Below are 17,994 nucleotides of genomic sequence, written 5' to 3' on the forward strand. Positions count from 1 at the left end.
CTTATAAAACTCTCATTGGGAAATGGCTTCCCAGCTAGAGATAACATTACCTAGACCCTTTCTGTGACGGTTATAAGAGCTGTCTTCGATGAAAGTGAAGATTAAAGTAAAGTGAAATGTGTAAGTGAAATTAGTTAAGAATCAGGGGAGCCTTCCTCTTGCTTTCTGTTGGCCCTTTTGGGGACTGAGGACAGAGGACTCGAGTTTCTGGGGGACAGCAGAGCTACAGTCTAAAAGCACCCTGGTTCCTAAATAACCGTACAGAGGAGATAACCTCACATCAAATAAGAATACACACACATTAGCTAGCTATATGAGCGAGAAGTAAACTTCTCTTGTGCTGAGTCATTGAAATTTGGGAGTTCAGTTTTTAGATTATGAAGAGCTACCCTAAGTACAGAAAGAACTCAGGATTCTTCTATACATGTGAATTTTTTAATCATATTATCTCAGTGATCATTTTAATGCTTATTAGATAATTTATATTGGTCTCCTAAGAATGACCTATCAAATGAAATAAAATAATCTATATCTATCTATATCTATATCTATATCTATATCTATATCTATATCTATCTATGTCTAATCTATATCTATATCTATATCTATATCTATATCTATATCTATCGATATCTACTAGGTGACTGTATTGGGGAAAGGGAAGAACCTATTAAGGAGTAGGTCCTGTAAAGTATGACTGAACAGATGGAGAGGATTCTCTACAACTGACGGATTTTGATCCCATCATGATAGCAGTGTTTGAAGCCAAACTCATACTTACCCTTCAAAAGAATTTCTGGCAGTCATGTACAGGAGTTTTATTAATTTATAATTATTTATAAATTATAATTTATATAAATTATTATATTTATAATTTATTAATTTATATTTATTTATAATTCCTCCTCTCCATCTGTTCAGTCATCCCTTACACGACCTACTCCTTAGTAGGTTCCTTCCTTTCCCCAATACAGTTACCTATCTTATATATATATATATATATATATATATATATATATTTCATTATATATTTCAAACATATATAATATATTATATATATTATATATACATATAAATTAAGCATATTTAAAGGATGGGATAAAATCAAAAGTCCAATGTTAATAGAAAACAGCCTTAAGAGCAGCAAACACATACACGTACACGCAGTTTTATTTATCCAGCTCATCAAAACATTGTGGAATGAGAAGGCACATAGGAAAATCTGTTCTCTTTCTCTATGAATTACTTCATCTCCTCTTTTCACTTGATTTTATCAAGCACATTGTGTTAGGAATTTGGGAGGCCTATTATTAAAACAATCTTTAATCCTAAGGGAAAGAAACAAGCTGGTGATGCAGATGTGATTTAAGTGAAGAGTATAAGCTTTAAGAAAGTTCAATGAAATCATATTACAGGAGGAATATACAGAGCACCAGATTCCCTAGTGAAATCTATGATTATATGAGATTAACTTTAAGTCCTCTTTGTTATTACAGATTAATGATTAGAAGCAATATAGCTAAAATATGAAAAGAGGAAAAATTCAGTTAATCACTGGACTCCACTTTTAATAAAAATACTTCCTTTCTTTACCAGTTATATAATTATATTAATAAAACTCCTGTACATGACTGCCAGAAATTCTTTTGAAGGGTAAGTATGAGTTTGGCTTCAAACACTGCTATCATGATGGGATCAAAATCCGTCAATTGCAGAGACTCCTCTCCATCTGTTCAGTAATATCTTACAGGATCTACTCCTTAGTAGGTTCTTCCCTTTCCCCAAGAACAGTAAGAATTTCTTCCCAATGGATTTTTAATTGGTGATGTTAGAAACAGTTTCTCATGCTACATGGTTGTTCAATTTGTAAACTCACAAGATCTGAATAGATTCTTTTGCCATGTGGACTGAGTTGCCCTTATGGAAAAGAATTAACGTCCACAATAACCAGGAAGTTATAGGAGCTCAGCTTCTCAGGGATATTTGCAAGCTCTTCTGATCACTAGGTCTCTTGCCTCTAGCTTAGGAGGGGACTCTGAATCCTTATTTGTGTGTGTGATCTGATTCAATTCATTAGTGTTCTATTAGTTGAAATTCTTCCCCCAAAAAACGACTCAAAGAGAAACATATAAAATAATGTTGCAAGAAGAGATAAATTTCTTTTTTCTGGTAACTCCTTGAATCATTCATGCCTTTTGACTTGCAGAAATATTTCAGGAAAATTTAACAGCATCAATGGCCTATATTAGGAATGGAGGAAGGACAATTGCTGCCTCATTTTTCGGAACTATAGAATTATTCTATCTTTGAAATCTGGGAACTTCTTTCTTTTCCCACTGTAAAAGTTTAACTTCACATAGTTCACCCTAAAGCAGTTAAGAACAAATCCTCTGTCTGTTCAAAGTGGTCCCATTCTCCATCTTTTTTGACAAAGCATGATCCAAATAGCTTAGTGCTAAGTTTTACTTTTCTTCAGATAAGTATATTTATGAAATCTTTTTTTATGACATCTTATTGAAAGTAAAATTGATGGTTTGATGGCCCGAAACCTTGTGTAATTTACTCTATGAATTGTAAAAATGTTGTGTGAAATATAAAACTATGGGTAATAGAGTTAGACACTGAGGTTATGTGGGTTGGGGCTCAAAAAGTATATATTTAATTCAAATTTCAGAGTGTAGACTTTACATATTGTTTAAAGGTGTTCCTATAATTCATTCAGTAAAGAACTAAGCAACATTTAATACATGTTTTGACAAGCATTACTCTTGCTTGAGGACATTTTATGAGAACACTTTATTTCTTTTCCTTTTTAAACTATTTTATTTAGGATGGAACATACAAGGTTCAGCTTATTCTTACTGTACCTTTACTGGATGAGTGACTCTAAGGGCTGGTCCAGAACACCCTAAACCATATTTAAGCAGAATGAATGGACTAAGTCTCCCAAGGAACAGACCTCTGCCTGCTGATGAAGGAGGGTCTCCCAGAAGGACACAGGATGGGTAGAGAGAGTATCAAGGACATCTCTGTGCTGGCAGGTGAAGGGGCTGTGACTCAAGACACCAGGAAGGGTAAAGAGCAGATGATGCTTGGGACTCTGATTCAGGAAGATCTCTGAAGTTGGGATCTACAGATGAGAAGTACAATGGAGTCCTCAGTTTCTTTTGTCATTGCTTGACTGCAAAGGTAGTTCCTGGTAGGGATGCACTTGAACAGAGCCACTTCCCAGAAAAGGGGACACTGTTGGAACATAAATCTTCCATGAGCCACTCCGTACCCACACTACAAAGATGTTGCTAAGAGATCTGGAAATGAAAGTATCATGACTAGAAATATTTTTACAGCAATTGACTCTCAACATCACATTCACCCTAAAAAACAGTATTTAAGTACCAGTTTTGAAGAATCAGGGCATATGAGGGCTCTATACAGTGATATTTTGCACCCCCTAAATCTTCTTCCTTGGGATTCCTATGACTGTTTGTAGTGATATCTCTGTCACTTAGCTCCAAACCAAACCAGTCAAGGATTTGAGGAAGGCATCTGGATAACAGTGCACGTCCACACCCAAGGAAGAGATAAACATGTTTGGTCACAAAGTTCATGGGTGCCCACCCCAAGATCTACCCCATCTTTCTCAGAGAGCTGGGTATATGTGTATATGTGTGTGTTTTACTTTTACTTGGCTCACATTGAGAGCAACCAGGACAGTCTATAGAATCTCCCCACTCAGAGAATGTAGAGGTCCTACTCCTCCAGGAAGAAACCAGGCAGGTAGCAGGGAGAACAATAAAAGACTCCTGTATCACAAGGATGCCCTATCACAGAAACAACAACCCTGGAGACCGAGGGGCAGTGTGGAGGTGGAAGCTGAGTGTTACTGGCCTGAACAGCTTTACTTTGCCCCTCTGTATTCCGTGGCCCACTTACAGCTAACTGACGGACACAGCCATTGAGGCCTGGACCTTCATTCTTTCCTCTAGAGCCTTTCCCAATGCTCTGATCTTCAGGTCACATGAGACAAAACTGCCATTCTACAGTGAGGCTGCAGTGCTGCCCGGATGAAGAAGCTAAAGCTTGCCCTAAGAACCATTACACGGAGAACTCTAAAAGTCCCTGGGGCAAGTCTGCACAGAAGCACCCCAACTCTGAGGTTAGAAGAGAGGAGGGTGTTAGGCTATGTTGTGGGCCCTTCAATACCTCAACAGCTCAACTGAGGGTAAAATCACTTTGGTTGATGTCCGGTCAGCTGACAGACCTGTCTAGGGAGGGAGATCCTGAAGGATCTTCTCTGTTTATTTATTTTAATATTTTAAAGAGTTAAAGTGGGAGAGATTTCCCAAACCATTTCCCATGCTACAAAATCCATTCTAAGGAGTATAGTAGGTAGATAGAGGCAGACTGTGGTATATAACCACAAGGATGGGCATATCAAGAAACGTCCTCAATCCTCTCTTGTGTGCAAGATCTGTTTCTATTTTTGACTTTTTTTTTCAGCTTTACTGAGATATAACTGACAAAATCATGATAAATGTAAACTGTACAACATGATGATTTGATATATGCAATTCTTATGAAAGGATTCCCTTGATCTATTTAATTAACATTTTTTTTTTTTTTGTGAGAGCACTTAAGTCCTACTCTTAGTATATTTCATTTATACAATACAGTACTATCAACTATGGTCACAACATTATACATTAGATCCTCAGAACTTATTCGTCTTAAAATGTTTGTTGTTCTCATGGAGATCGTCACCACTTTGGGGAGGATGTCCCAAGGTAAATCTGAGTGCTGATTGAGAGATGGGGGGAATAGGGCAGCCTGGTCGTAGGTCACTGAGAAGCTGGGTGACCAAGAGGCTTGACTTTTCTGTCGGTTCAGTGAGCCGATGTAATGAAAAATGGCTCCCAGAGCATAGCTGGTCTTAACATTGTCAATTTTCTGAGTCAGCTTTAGCACTTTGTTCCCCAGAAACATGAATTGTTGCAGTGGCAAGCTGACATAGGTGAAATCTATGCATACCTACAAAAGGGCTGTTCTGTGGATGAGTCTCTGTTGTCTAACACACACATTTGATTGAAGTTTCAAAGTCTCCAACCACAAGCCTGCCTCCTTTCTGCATGTATGAGGGCAAATTCTCCTGGAAAATCATGGTAGTAGGAAAGTACAAAAAAAAAAAAAAAAGAAAGAAAGAAAAAGAAAAGAACCGAGTTCTTCACTTCTTCCATTTTGTTCACTTTGTTTTAAAGGATTTCTGCCACTCCTGGAAACTAACCATCTCTGCCCTGACAGCCTGTATATTATTTCAACATGTTTCTATCTCCTTTGAAACTGGGAGACAAACCAGGACTGACAAACTCCTTTCCACCTTTACTAGATTCTTCTCTATGCCCTCCCAAATCTGAGTCTTGCTAACATCAATACAAGACCCATAGATGTGGAAATGGAGATGATAGGTTCTGTTAAACATCTGGAATGTTGTTGTGCTATCAACTGGAGATGTCAGAAGGGTGCTCTCAACTCTCAGAAACAAGATGACCTGAGTGGATCTTGCCCCAAATCTAGCATGCCTACACTTTTTCCTCCTGGGGACTTTAAACTGCCTGCTAGGAAGTTGACTGTGATCCATGTTGAAATATCTTCATCTGTTCCATTGATGCTGGAAACATAGCCATCTCCTACAGGCAAGGAGATGCCTTCAACCACTTCTTTCACCTTGTGTCTCTTGCAGTTGCTTCTGAGCCTTTTCTTTTGCTGTTCTCATGAGGAACAGAGAGTTGGCCTTCCAGAAGACAAAGTGATTTTTTTTTAATATCATCTCTTATTGTTCCTCCAAGATCATGAGAATATGCAGAAAGGCTGGCTTCAGTGTTTTGAAGTTTTTATGGATCAATTTGGGATCGGCTCTGGGCTACTGTGCAAACCAGAAGATCAACACGTGAGTACCAGTAATCCCTATGCCAGACATGATCCTGTAGAAGACCTCATGACCACTTCCACCTGTGGGGTGGTCAGTGCGGGCCCACTGGACCCTCCCTGCCCCTGCAGTCACCTCGATGATGCTGAAGCCCTGAATGACAAAGACCAGTGCCCCTGATGTATATCACGTCAATAAACAGACACACAAACTGACCCAGAGCTGATGCTATTTTCATCATCTTCAGGCTCCCATTATTTTGTTCTTTCTCATTTCTTTGTCTGAGGACTGTGTCTTAGTTAAAATTGCATAACTATTGCAAGGCAGAGCACAAACATGTGTCCACAGCTTCTCTCTAACTCAAACACACTTTATCATTTCATTTGTGCTATTGTTTCCAAAGCCTTTTCACAGAATTCAGTGGCATAAGAGGAAGTTCCAAACTTCCTTACCCAATGGTTGTTCAGAACCCTGCATGGTCTCCTTCGAGCCATCCATGGATACCAGTGTCATTCCCTTGATACAAGTAGGTGAAGGTTGCTTCCACTGCTCCTGCCAGTCTCCCTAAGTACACTTAATTTTATTTATTTATTTATTTATTTATTTATTTATTTATTTATTTTTTCACTTAATTTTAAATGAAGCAAATTATACTTGCTTTAAATTAAAGATAAATTGTGAGAACAACACTTAGCTTGAACACACAGAAATATTTTAACCTAATAGACACATTTTTACATATAATGTTAATACAATTCCAATTTTTAAACACCACACATTAACTCATAGTAGATAATACCCTATTTAAGTGATCTTAAATATCTCATAATGTTTTGTTGACATATTTTTAAATTATGAAGTGAAATCATACATTCAACTTCACTGTTATTCTGTTACAAAGACTTCTAACTTCCACTATCCAGACTTAGACCGTGCTTCATAGATTAAGAGCATGGTGCTCCTCAAGCCCTCACCTTAGATAGCAGCTGCAAGTCCGAGGGTTCCTGGGCAACAACCAGTTGTGACCAACTGGCTATAATTGGAGAGTTTTCACCACCTCTTCATGTTGGATAATTTGCCACAACAGTTTTTAGGACTCAGGAGGAACTATACTTATGATTACAGTTTTATTTTAGCAAAAAGATACTAACCAGAACCAGCTGAAGGCAGAGAATATAGTCCAAGTTCCTAGAGGATTCCAAACACAATACTCCTGTTGTACTCCTTCTGTGGGAGTCAGGTAACAACCTCTCAGCACATCACTCTGTGATAACACACAGCATTTTCAACAAGATATACTCACCCACGCTGTATTGTCTAAGTTTTCTTTTTAATATTTTATTTATTCATGAGAGGCACAGAGACAGAGGCAGAGACAGAGGCAGAGGGAGACGCAGGTTCCCCATGGGGAGCCCAATGCGGGACTCGATCCCAGGACTCCGGGATCACACCCTTGACAGAAGGCAGATGCTCAATCACTGAGCCACCCAAGCATCCCTTGTCTAAGGTTTTTGATGGAGCTTCATCACTTGTAGATTGTTGATGGAATCATTGGTCATGCTATTGAGCTGAAATTCCAGCTCTTCTCCATTGTCTAGAGATCTGGCTGGTATGTGATGCAAAGCCCTCAGCCTCACACGACTGGTCTTCCCTTCTGGCATGGACAACTCCTCTCCTGAGTCATCACCTTAGCATAAACTATGCGGGGGCCTACCCTGGGCCACCTCAGCATAAACCATCAGGTGTGGTTGAAGTCCACCATAAGGACAACAAGGACACCCCTCTCACCAAGGAAGTTCCAAGGATTTTGAGGTTATTTTTTTTTTAAGATTTTATTTATTTATTCATGATAGTCACACAGAGAGAGAGAGAGAGGCAGAGACACAGGCAGAAGGAGAAGCAGGCTCCATGCACTGGGAGCCCGATGTGGGATTCGATCTCGGGTCTCCAGGATCACGCCCTGGGCCAAAGGCAGGCACCAAACGGCTGCGCCACCCAGGGATCCCGGATTTTGAGGTTATTTCTCAGCAACTGGGATAAAGGCCAGCCAAATCGGTTATTACACAACCACCTAATTATAACTAAAATGAATTAAAGGATACTTTTGTAGGGCAGGTGACATTCTACTCTAAAATCTGAGAAACAAAATCGGCATTCACACTCATACAGTAAGCCTCCCAGACACTGCAGAAAAGTTGGCTCCGACACTCTCTGCCAGCAAAGCTAGAATGGTCTTCTGGAAATATTTTTGGATACATTGTAGCACATGGAAAAAATGTGGAATATTTTCCCTCAGAGTTGCATACCACAGCAGGTATCTGAAACTATGATGTTTTAAAAGTATTCCTAAGCATTAGGTAGGACTGTGTGTTCGGAAGTAGAGGGATGTACTCAGGAATGACCCCATGGGCCAGCAAATTCTAAAGAGAATCATCTCTACATATGTCTACAGAAAAGATTCAGAGCAAAATCACACCTTAGATACTTGAGAAGCTTATATATGATATTGTATTTTCTGTGACCTAGATCTAGAGGAATTGTGTCTTGATATTATGGAATCCAATATAACAAAGTGCTTTAGAATGCCACTTCTGAAAGAAGCTTGCCTGGGTTCAAATACTTCCTCACTTACCAGATGTGTGCCTTGGGAAAGTCAGTTAACTTATGGTGTCGATATTAACAATACGCTCTCAAAACATTGTAAATTTAGTTAAAGGGAATTCACATGAAGCAATTAAACAATATTCAGCTCATTGCAAATATTAAATTGTTGGGAGCTAATATCAGCAGTAGTGGTAATGCTAATATCAGAACTTTTAGTGTATTTTTAAAAATCTAAACGTAGGAGATTTTAAAATGTAAGATTATTTTTATTCAGAATTAAAAATCTAAAAATATACCTTTAAAATAGAGGAAACGATAGTTTTGGTTGGAAGACTTTTTTTTTTTTTTGAAGATTTTATTTATTTATTGAGAGAGTCACAGAGAGAGAGGCAGAGAGAAAATCAGCCTCCCTGAGGGGAGCCCAATGTGGGACTCGATCTCAGGACTCCGGGTTCATGCTCTGAGCCAAAGGCAGATGCTCAACTGTTAAGCCACCCAGGAGTCCCTGTTGAAAGACTTTTTTTTAAAGATTTTATTTATTTATTTATTTATTTATTTATTTATTTATTATTCATTCATTCATTCATTCATTCATTCATTCATTTATCCATTCATTCATTAGAGACACACAGAGAGAGAAGCAGAAACAGAGGCAGAGACAGAAGCAGGCTCCATGCTGGGAGCCTGTTTTGGGACTCGATCCTGGGTCTCCAGGATCACGTCCTGGGCTGAAGGCAGGCACTAAACCACCCAGGTGTCCAGGAAGACATTTTTAAAAACATGCTAGGAGTTGATACCCCTGGTGTGCAATTTTTAATAGTTCAGCAATTGTCTCATGGAGGGCAATGGGATGGTGGGGTTTGGAGAGAGGAAATTCTTTCTCTCTTTTCCCCTGTTTGTATTCCTTGAAAGCCTCTATCACTGCCCACATAATGTAGCTAAGGGATCACTTCCAAGTAGTGAATAAAGGCCTTAGCTTGTTTATTCCTGGATGCTGCTGAATTTCTAAGGGCTTTGTTTTGATAAATACAGGTTGTCCCACTTTGAAATGCCCTCTTCAAACCCAGAACCCAGAATAGGGTCCCTTTCATCCTCCAGCCATCCAAAGTCTATTTTCCTGACCTTATAGCCTGTTTGTTGGCTACTAAGGAGCTGTATAAATCCATACCTTTCCATTGTCATTATTATTTATTCTTCTCATAAATTAGAAATATCATTCTAATTCTGTTTATTTAGGGGATATTTCTTTTCCTTCTCCAGCTACATAAAGCTATCACAGGTCACAATGTGGCTACCTTCTAGATTGAATGTTGGTTTTCCACCTTTAGCCATGATACTTATTGGGCGTCCTCTAATAACTGATTATACACAAGAGTTTTTTAACTCCTTTTGGAATCCTTATGGGATCAGATGACTTCTAAGAGGGAATTAATGTGGGTCCCAAAGCCATGTCAGCCGCTTGTTCATTTAGGTGACTACCCTGACAGGCATTCTGACATATGATGAGTGAATCTCCTCTACTGTAATACTATTCTGACATAAACCCTGAGGTGATGAGTATTTTGGATACTACTAAAGCCCTTAACAAGGGTTATAATTTGCTTTTCAAAGAGCGTACTCCTGGTGCCTCCAATAATTTTCCTGGTTTTAAATCCCAGCCATTACAACTAGATGGTACTTATAGGCCTTTGCCAAAGGCTCCAGTCAGCATTAGTGTGTATAACTAATACTTTTAACCTCTTTTTTTTTTTACTTTTAATGTCTTCTGAATGTCAGAATCATATATGAGCTTGTATTATTTATTTATTACTCTGCAACAAATGATCATAAACATAGCTGCTGAAACACAACACACATTTATTATTTCACAACTTCTGTGGGTCAAGGACCTTGCTATTGCTAGGTTCCCTGTTTCAGGATTACTCCATAAGACCATATTTAATGTTGCAATGTTGGCCCCAGCGGGGGTCTCAAATGAAGTCTCAACTGAGAAAGATCTGTTTGCATGCTCATGTCATTGTTAGCAAGATTCAATTCCTTGAGAACCACTGGAATTAGGGCCTCCTATCTTGCTACCTATCGGCCGTAGGACTTCCCTCATCAACTTGCTACATATGCCTCACCAACATAGCCACTTACTTTGTCAAATCCAACAAAGGAGACAGAAGTAGAAGTCATGATCTTTTGCAGCCTAAGTGACAGGATGTTGCTTTTGCCATATTTTATTGATAAGAAGCAAATCACCAGGCCAGTCTACATTTAAAGGGGAGAAATTATAAAGGAGCATAAAAACCAGGAGGTGGAGATCATTCAACATGATCTGCCTGCTACAGGTACCAAAGGATCAGTGGAAGAGGCTCTCTGAAGCTCAAGGGAACCTTATGTCACTTAAATATTCATTTAAATCTAGATGTTTTTATGGTTTTGTGGATAGTCCTGAAAACAATATCTAGATATGCGTCATGATTCCTCTGGAAACCTAACAACTGGACCAATCTTTCTGCATTTTCTTTCGATTTTGGAACTGGAAAAAATCAACAATTTAGTTTTGGTTGATTGACAAATCTCTTTAATTGTTATAGCCCAAGTAATAAACAATAATTTTACTGTTTGTCCTGGAATCTGTATTTCACTTACGTTGATTAATGTCTCCCTAGTAGTTATGTCAAAAATCAGGTATTTTAATTCATTCTCACCTTAATCTTCAAGTTAAGATATCAACATTATATCATCAATATAATGAATAACAATAGTTTTCAATTAAATCAAACCTAAGTCTCACCAGCTGGAGTCAATACACAAAAGTTTAAAAGTCCTTGTGGGAGAACAATAAATGTATAGTTCATTCCATCTCAAGTCAAGCAAAGTGTTTCTGAAATAGAAATCAAAAAGAAAGTGTTAGTTAAGACCATCACAAAATTACCATCCTTCCTTAATGGAGTGAATTAACATCATATCAAGCACAGCTGATGCTATTATAGGCACCCTTTTATTCAGTACTTGAGGGTCTGCAGATAATTTATAGAACCCACTATTTTTTATCAAAAATCCTACTGGACTCTTAAACAAGAAATTTTAGGCATTTTTATGTCTGCATCTAGTATATCATTAATTAAAACTGAAACTTCAGAATATCTCCCAAGTAACCAATATTGTTTTGAATTAAACATTTCAGTGGATTTAAATCATTCTAAAATTCCCTTATACAATACTTGGCCAAAAGAGAAGAGTCAATTTGGACACCAACCCTTCCCTCAACGTTCGAGGCAGAGTACCCCTTCAGATGTCACATACTTCAAACAGTATATTCCAGTGGATGTGCCAAGCTTTGGCAACATCATTGCTTGCCTTAGTATACTTTATCCTTGGAAAATTGTTTTATCTATATGGTTGATACAGTTTGTGGAATTTAAGAGGTTGCTATATTTCACACAAACATATATTTAAATGGTAAAAAGAAATTATTGTTTATCTAGTATAATCCTTGATTTTCAGTGAAAACGTTATAAATCTTACAAGTTTTGATATTTCTAATACACGTAAAAATAGACATTAAAAATAACGTATATTTCTCTGAATTAATAAATTTATAACTATACTAAATAAACAATGATTTATGAATCTCTGTTTCAATACTCAAGCTCAAGAACATTCTTATATCTTATTGATAGCAGTCGCTGTTTTCCTCTAATTACAGACTACCCTTCATTCACCAATTATTGAATAATTACACAACATAGATAAATCACTTAACAGTAGCACTTTAAACATCCCATTATGTTTGACTTTGGAAAGCAATATTCTATGTTTATATCATCTTCATATTGTTGTCATCATTACTGTGTTTACTCTCAATCACATAGTTTGGTCCAGTTTCTTACTTGATCCAACCAGGGTTTGAATCATACTATATCCATGAAGTCCTGCAAAAGTTTTGCATCATATTAAGTGAGTATGTATGAACAATTTTTCATTTGCACTAATATTATGACAAAGCTTAACATGTTTCTTCATATGCGATCATTAACATAACTTTTCTTTTTTTTATATATTTTTTTTATTCATGAGACACAGAGAGAGAGAGGCAGAGACATGGGCAGAGGGAGAAGCAGGCCCCATGCAGGGAGCCTGATGTGGAACTCGATCCTGGCTCTCCAGGATCACTCTCTGGGCGCTAAACCGTTGAGCTACCCAGGCGTCCCTTAATATAACTTTTCTACTAAAATTCAAAATACCTTTTCTTTCATGTCTTCAAAACTAAAGTTAATAATTACATAAAGTCAAAGTTTATTAGAAATATTATAACCTATTACAAATGTTACTAGAGACCAGGCATCAAGAAGACATCTTTGCCCATCAATTTTAAAACAAGAAAATACTGTATTTGTGAAGACAACATTTTACATTAAAATGAGAATTAAAAGGCTTAGTCAGTCAAGCAACTGACTCTTGATTTTGGTTCAGATCATGATCTCCTCCTGGTGAGATTGAGCCCCTATAGGGCTCTGCATTTCACGAGGAGTCTGCTTGAGGTTCTTTCTCCCTCTCCCTTGCTCCTCCCCACATCCATGAGCACATGCCCCTGTACATCTGCACTTTCTCTTTCTCTAAAATAAATGAATAAATCTTTAAAAAAATAAAATGTGAATTAAAGATTCTGGAATATCAATATTATCAATGGGCAATTTTCTACTTAAGGTAGTAAAATCTTTTTACTATATAAATGTCTTTACTAATACGTTGATATCACAGAAATGAATAGAATTTTTGGTTAGTGCTCTTCCATATCAATCCTTGAAATATTTTCAAATGGTGGTCTTGTGTCATCAATGTGAAATAAATTTGTCCATGAAAGCAAAATCAGTTTCACTCATATGTGGAATTTAAGAAACAAAACAAAGGGAAAAAGAGAGAAAGAGAGAGAGAGAGAGAGAGAGAGAGAGAGAAAAGCAAACCAAGAAACAGACTCTTAATCATAGAGAACAAACTGATGATTACCAGAGAGGAGATGGGTCAGGGGATGGATGAAATGGGTGGTGGGGATTAAGGAGTGCACTTGTCGTGATGACCACTGGGTGTTTGGAAGTATTGGGTCACTATATTGTACAACTGAAACTAATAGTAAGCTGTATGTTAACTAACTGGAATTTAAATAAGAACTTGAAAAAATAAAATTAAAAAAAAATGGAAGATAATTTGTTCATGAAACCATTTATGTAATCTTAAAATTAGTGTAATCATACAATGTCGCATTATTTTAGAATTATTTTATAGATGAATAGCATTCATTAAACCTGACTTGCATCAAAAGTGAACATTTTTCAGTATTTCACTATATAATAAATATGGTAACAAATATGGGAAGCATGTCCAAATATGGGCAGATGAGTAGCTCATTGTGACAGCTGCTGGCTTGACAAAATCGTTATGTCTTATACCAATTTTTTTTTCCTGTTTCTAACTTGCTATAACTAAACTTCATTAACACTTTAGGAAATATGAGGCTTTTTCCATCTGGCACATGGCTTTAAAACTCATTTGCTGTAATTTAGAAAATCTGCAAACAGCTGGCAAAAAATATATTTTTATTAAGTTCTTTAGCTTCATATTTGAAAAATCTGTAGCTTTGCCTACATCCCTAAAACCCAGAATATTTTCTTCATTTTTCTATTTTGTAGCCTCCACAATCTCTTTCTAAATTCCAAAACTAAGTTGCTTGTAGTGATTTATTTTATTTAAATTTTATATGTGATAATTCAACTGATCTTTGGCTTTGAAAATATTAAAAGCATGAATGGATGTCTTTTGTTTGTTTTTACAACAAAGACTTCAGACTGTACCTCTTATCTCATATAAAATTATTGAATAAATAGTATGTTTCTGTTTTTAGGCTTCCTTCTTACATGTATTACACTGTAGGTATTTTTTTCCATTATTAAAAACCAGTTCATATCCGTAGTCATATATTTCTGACTTTCTCACAACTTTTCTTATTAAACAATAATATCAGTAATTTATAAGGTTTTAAGGATGTCCCTAAAAAGTATAGTAGAATATATGTTTTATATAAACACATGCCATATCCTAAGCACATGGTTGATACAAGGAAAAGTTGTAACAAGATATCCAAGAAGAACTGATAGTGATAAAGATAAGCTATTTAAATAAATAAAACTGAACTCTGTTTATAGTAAAGAAATCGCTAAATATCCAGAGAACAACTAAAAATACAGCAGTTAAGAGCACGTAAATTATTTATAAAAGTATTCTTAAAAGCATGATGAGTTGGCTAGAATATCTAAAAAGAGAGTGGGAACCCAGTATCAGTTTTTTCTGGAGACATTGCTACGAAACGATGAACTTGGCTGGCACTGGCTCTTCAATACTCAGTAGATGTCAAAGGGATGAGGACACAGTCTCAACTCCTGCTCAAATTGCATTTAAGACCATTCTTCTAGAAAACTACAGTCCCACAGGGCTATAACCATTGTAAAATTGAGAATTGAATCTAAAACTCTTCTTTCCCATCTAAAGAAGATTAAAATATAAGTTTCTCATTGTAGAGCAGGAGGTCTGATGGGTGAGGAATTCTCTAAAAAGTTAAATTCATAAGCAAATTCTAACATGGATCTGAAAGCCAAGATCAGGTTACCTAAACATCTACTCTACACATAAACTTTGGACTAGCTTTTCTCAATAATTTCATAAATAATTTCAAGGGAAAATGAGCAAATCATGTTTAAAAACTCAAATTGATAAGCAGATCCTCTCTACTCATAGATTGGAAGACCTAAAACTGTCAAGATGTTAATTATCTCCATGGAATATCAATTCAAGAATATATAAATCAAAAGCTCATTTTTTTTCAAAATCCTACCTTTCAAAATATCTTTTGTTGGTGTTACTTGACAAAATCTTTTAGAATTTATTTAGAAAAACAAACAGCCAAGAATATTCAAGGTACTATTAAAGAAGAACAGGGCTGATGGACTTTTCCTAACCACAGGGCTTGTCATAAAGCTACAGTAATTAAGAAAGAATTTACACCAAGTAATAGAAAGTACATCTGTGTAGCAATAAGAAAATATGTCAATGAAACAGAAAAGGGAGCTCAGAAATAGACCATGTTATGTGAACACGATATGTAACTGAGATTGTATTGCAGATCAGTGAACAAAGGACAGATACTTAATATAAATAGTGGTGGGTGATTGATGATCCAATTCAAAGAGGCTGGATTATAGTAGTAAAGACACAAATCTGGAGCTAGATGCCTGTATCCAAATCTCAGATTTCCAAGTTACTTGGTTTTCAATCTTGAGTAGTCAGTTAATATCTCTGTGCCTCAGTTTCTTTACCTATAAAGTAGGGATAATAATGATATGCTTTGTTCAGAGGATTCTTGTGGAGATTAACTGAATTAATAAACATAAAGCATTAAAATGAATAACAATTACTAAACCTAACGTGTATTAATTACTAACCATAATTATCATCATTACCTTCATCATCACCAATATAATCATCATTATGATATGGGAAAGCAAGCAGGGGTGCCTACAATAGGTGATGGGGATTAAGGAGTGCACCTGCTGAGATGAGCACTGGGTATCCTACGGAAGTGTCAAATTACTATATTGTACACCTGAAACCAATACTACACAGTATGTTAACTGGTATTGAAATAAGAGCTTAAAAAAAGGAAAACTGGATTTAACAAAATAGGTAAAAAAAATAACTTATGAAATGACTAATTATCAGTCGTTAATAAAGTCAACAGGAAATTTCAACATGGGAGGGTGCTAGAATCAAATTATAGATGTTTTGATAGTGAGTGAACAAGTCTATCATCATTGTTTCAAAGCTGTAGAAATTAAGTTTTTGCAAATACAGACCTAGCACTGCCTGTCTTTCGAAACTATAACGCCTCATTCGTAAGAGCCAAAGATCTATTTCCGAAGAATGAAACCTACTTATGTTCCAAGGTGCGCATTGTTATTCATGTAATGATTCTTAGACCCATGATATAACACCAGGAACATTTCGAATACTCTTTGTTTAGGTGGAAAAAAAAAAAAGAAAACAAACAAATTTGTAATCCTTCTTAGTAACATACGAGAAATTATTTCCAGGTAAACTGAAGAGCTGGATGAGAAAGGCAAAACTTTAAAGATGTTTTATTTCTGGTTGAGGGGAGTAGATTGTTTTTTTTGGATATAGAGATGGAAGCCTTTTCTATGGTGCTGTCTGAGCATTGACAAAAGAGCGAATATTGTTCAATCCGGTTTCATGTTTACAGCAATATTGTGACTCTTCTGGCAGATAGTTGTTTGTGTGTGTGTGTGTGTGTGTGTGTATTTGTGTTTCGGTAAATTTTATAAATTCTTAAAATTCCACCCCACTCCTTCTCAGCTCATCTAAATCATTCTCATCTCTCAGGGAGAAAATACTGCTTCCCATTCTGTACGAAAACTTTTTGGCTCATTCACATTCAGAGTTCCGTCTTCTCTATATTCCAACGCTGCTCACAAGACTCATTTACCACTCATCACTTCCTTCTTAGAGAACTTTTAATCTGTTCAACAGCTATAAACTCTAAGCCCAGGGTAAGCCAAATCTAGATTTGAGAACAGATTCTAGCAGTTATTAGTGGAGGCTCTGGATAAATGACACCTTTCTATATCTTGGTTTCTTCATTTGCAATTTAGAAATAATAATAATTAATAATAATAATAATAATAATAATAATAATAATAACTGCTTTAAGAGATTTGACTGGCATGAGCTTTAACATACACACTATGCCTATTGGGAGCAGGTCTGATTACTTTGTCATTTTCAACTGTACAATAAACCTATCGGCAGAAAATATTGTGCTATCGTGTTTATATCCAACTGAGCACCATTCAAAAATATTGTGTACAAAAAAGATATTTGGTATTTGTTGTTTGCTATGGGAGCTGGCTATGTAAATTAAAGTGCAATCTGCCCATTTTACTGTGCGTTGTCTCTCCAAAGCTCTGAGAACTAAAGATAATTTCTTCTCCCCACATTTTCATTCATGTAGTGCTATGCAAAGATTTCTAGATTTAGAGTTATTGAAAATGATTTTTTCTTTCTATATTGTTCCCATATAATAAGAAAATAAAAATTGAAGGAGAATGAATCAATGGAGTAAGAGAATTGTCCTGTTGTGTGTGAAACATATTACAGCTGATGGTCCTGGATACCTCTAGAGTGTTTTCATTAGGTGTCATTACTTTTTTTTAAGTAACACCCCTACCTTTCTTTTTTGTATTGTTATTATTGTATATTAGATTTTCTAAACTCCTAACGCGCTTAAAAGACTTTTGTCTACCAAACTGAACACTCTAGAGGAGCTTCTTTTTAAAATTGGTTTTTAGCCAATCACTGAGGTTCCTGAGCATATTTAATTGTGCAAGACTCTGAAACCAAATAAGCACCAA

At 36.3% G+C, this 17,994-nt stretch overlaps 1 pseudogene; it reads right to left on the reverse strand.

Moving 5' to 3' along the window:
- Window positions 1-4,656: 4,656 nt before the first annotated feature.
- On the reverse strand, window positions 4,657-5,770 carry LOC111095754 (annotated as a pseudogene).
- Window positions 5,771-17,994: the final 12,224 nt, after the last annotated feature.

This window comes from Canis lupus, chromosome 4, assembly GCF_011100685.1.
Source record: "Canis lupus familiaris isolate Mischka breed German Shepherd chromosome 4, alternate assembly UU_Cfam_GSD_1.0, whole genome shotgun sequence".
In the NCBI taxonomy this organism is placed as follows: domain Eukaryota; kingdom Metazoa; phylum Chordata; class Mammalia; order Carnivora; family Canidae; genus Canis; species Canis lupus.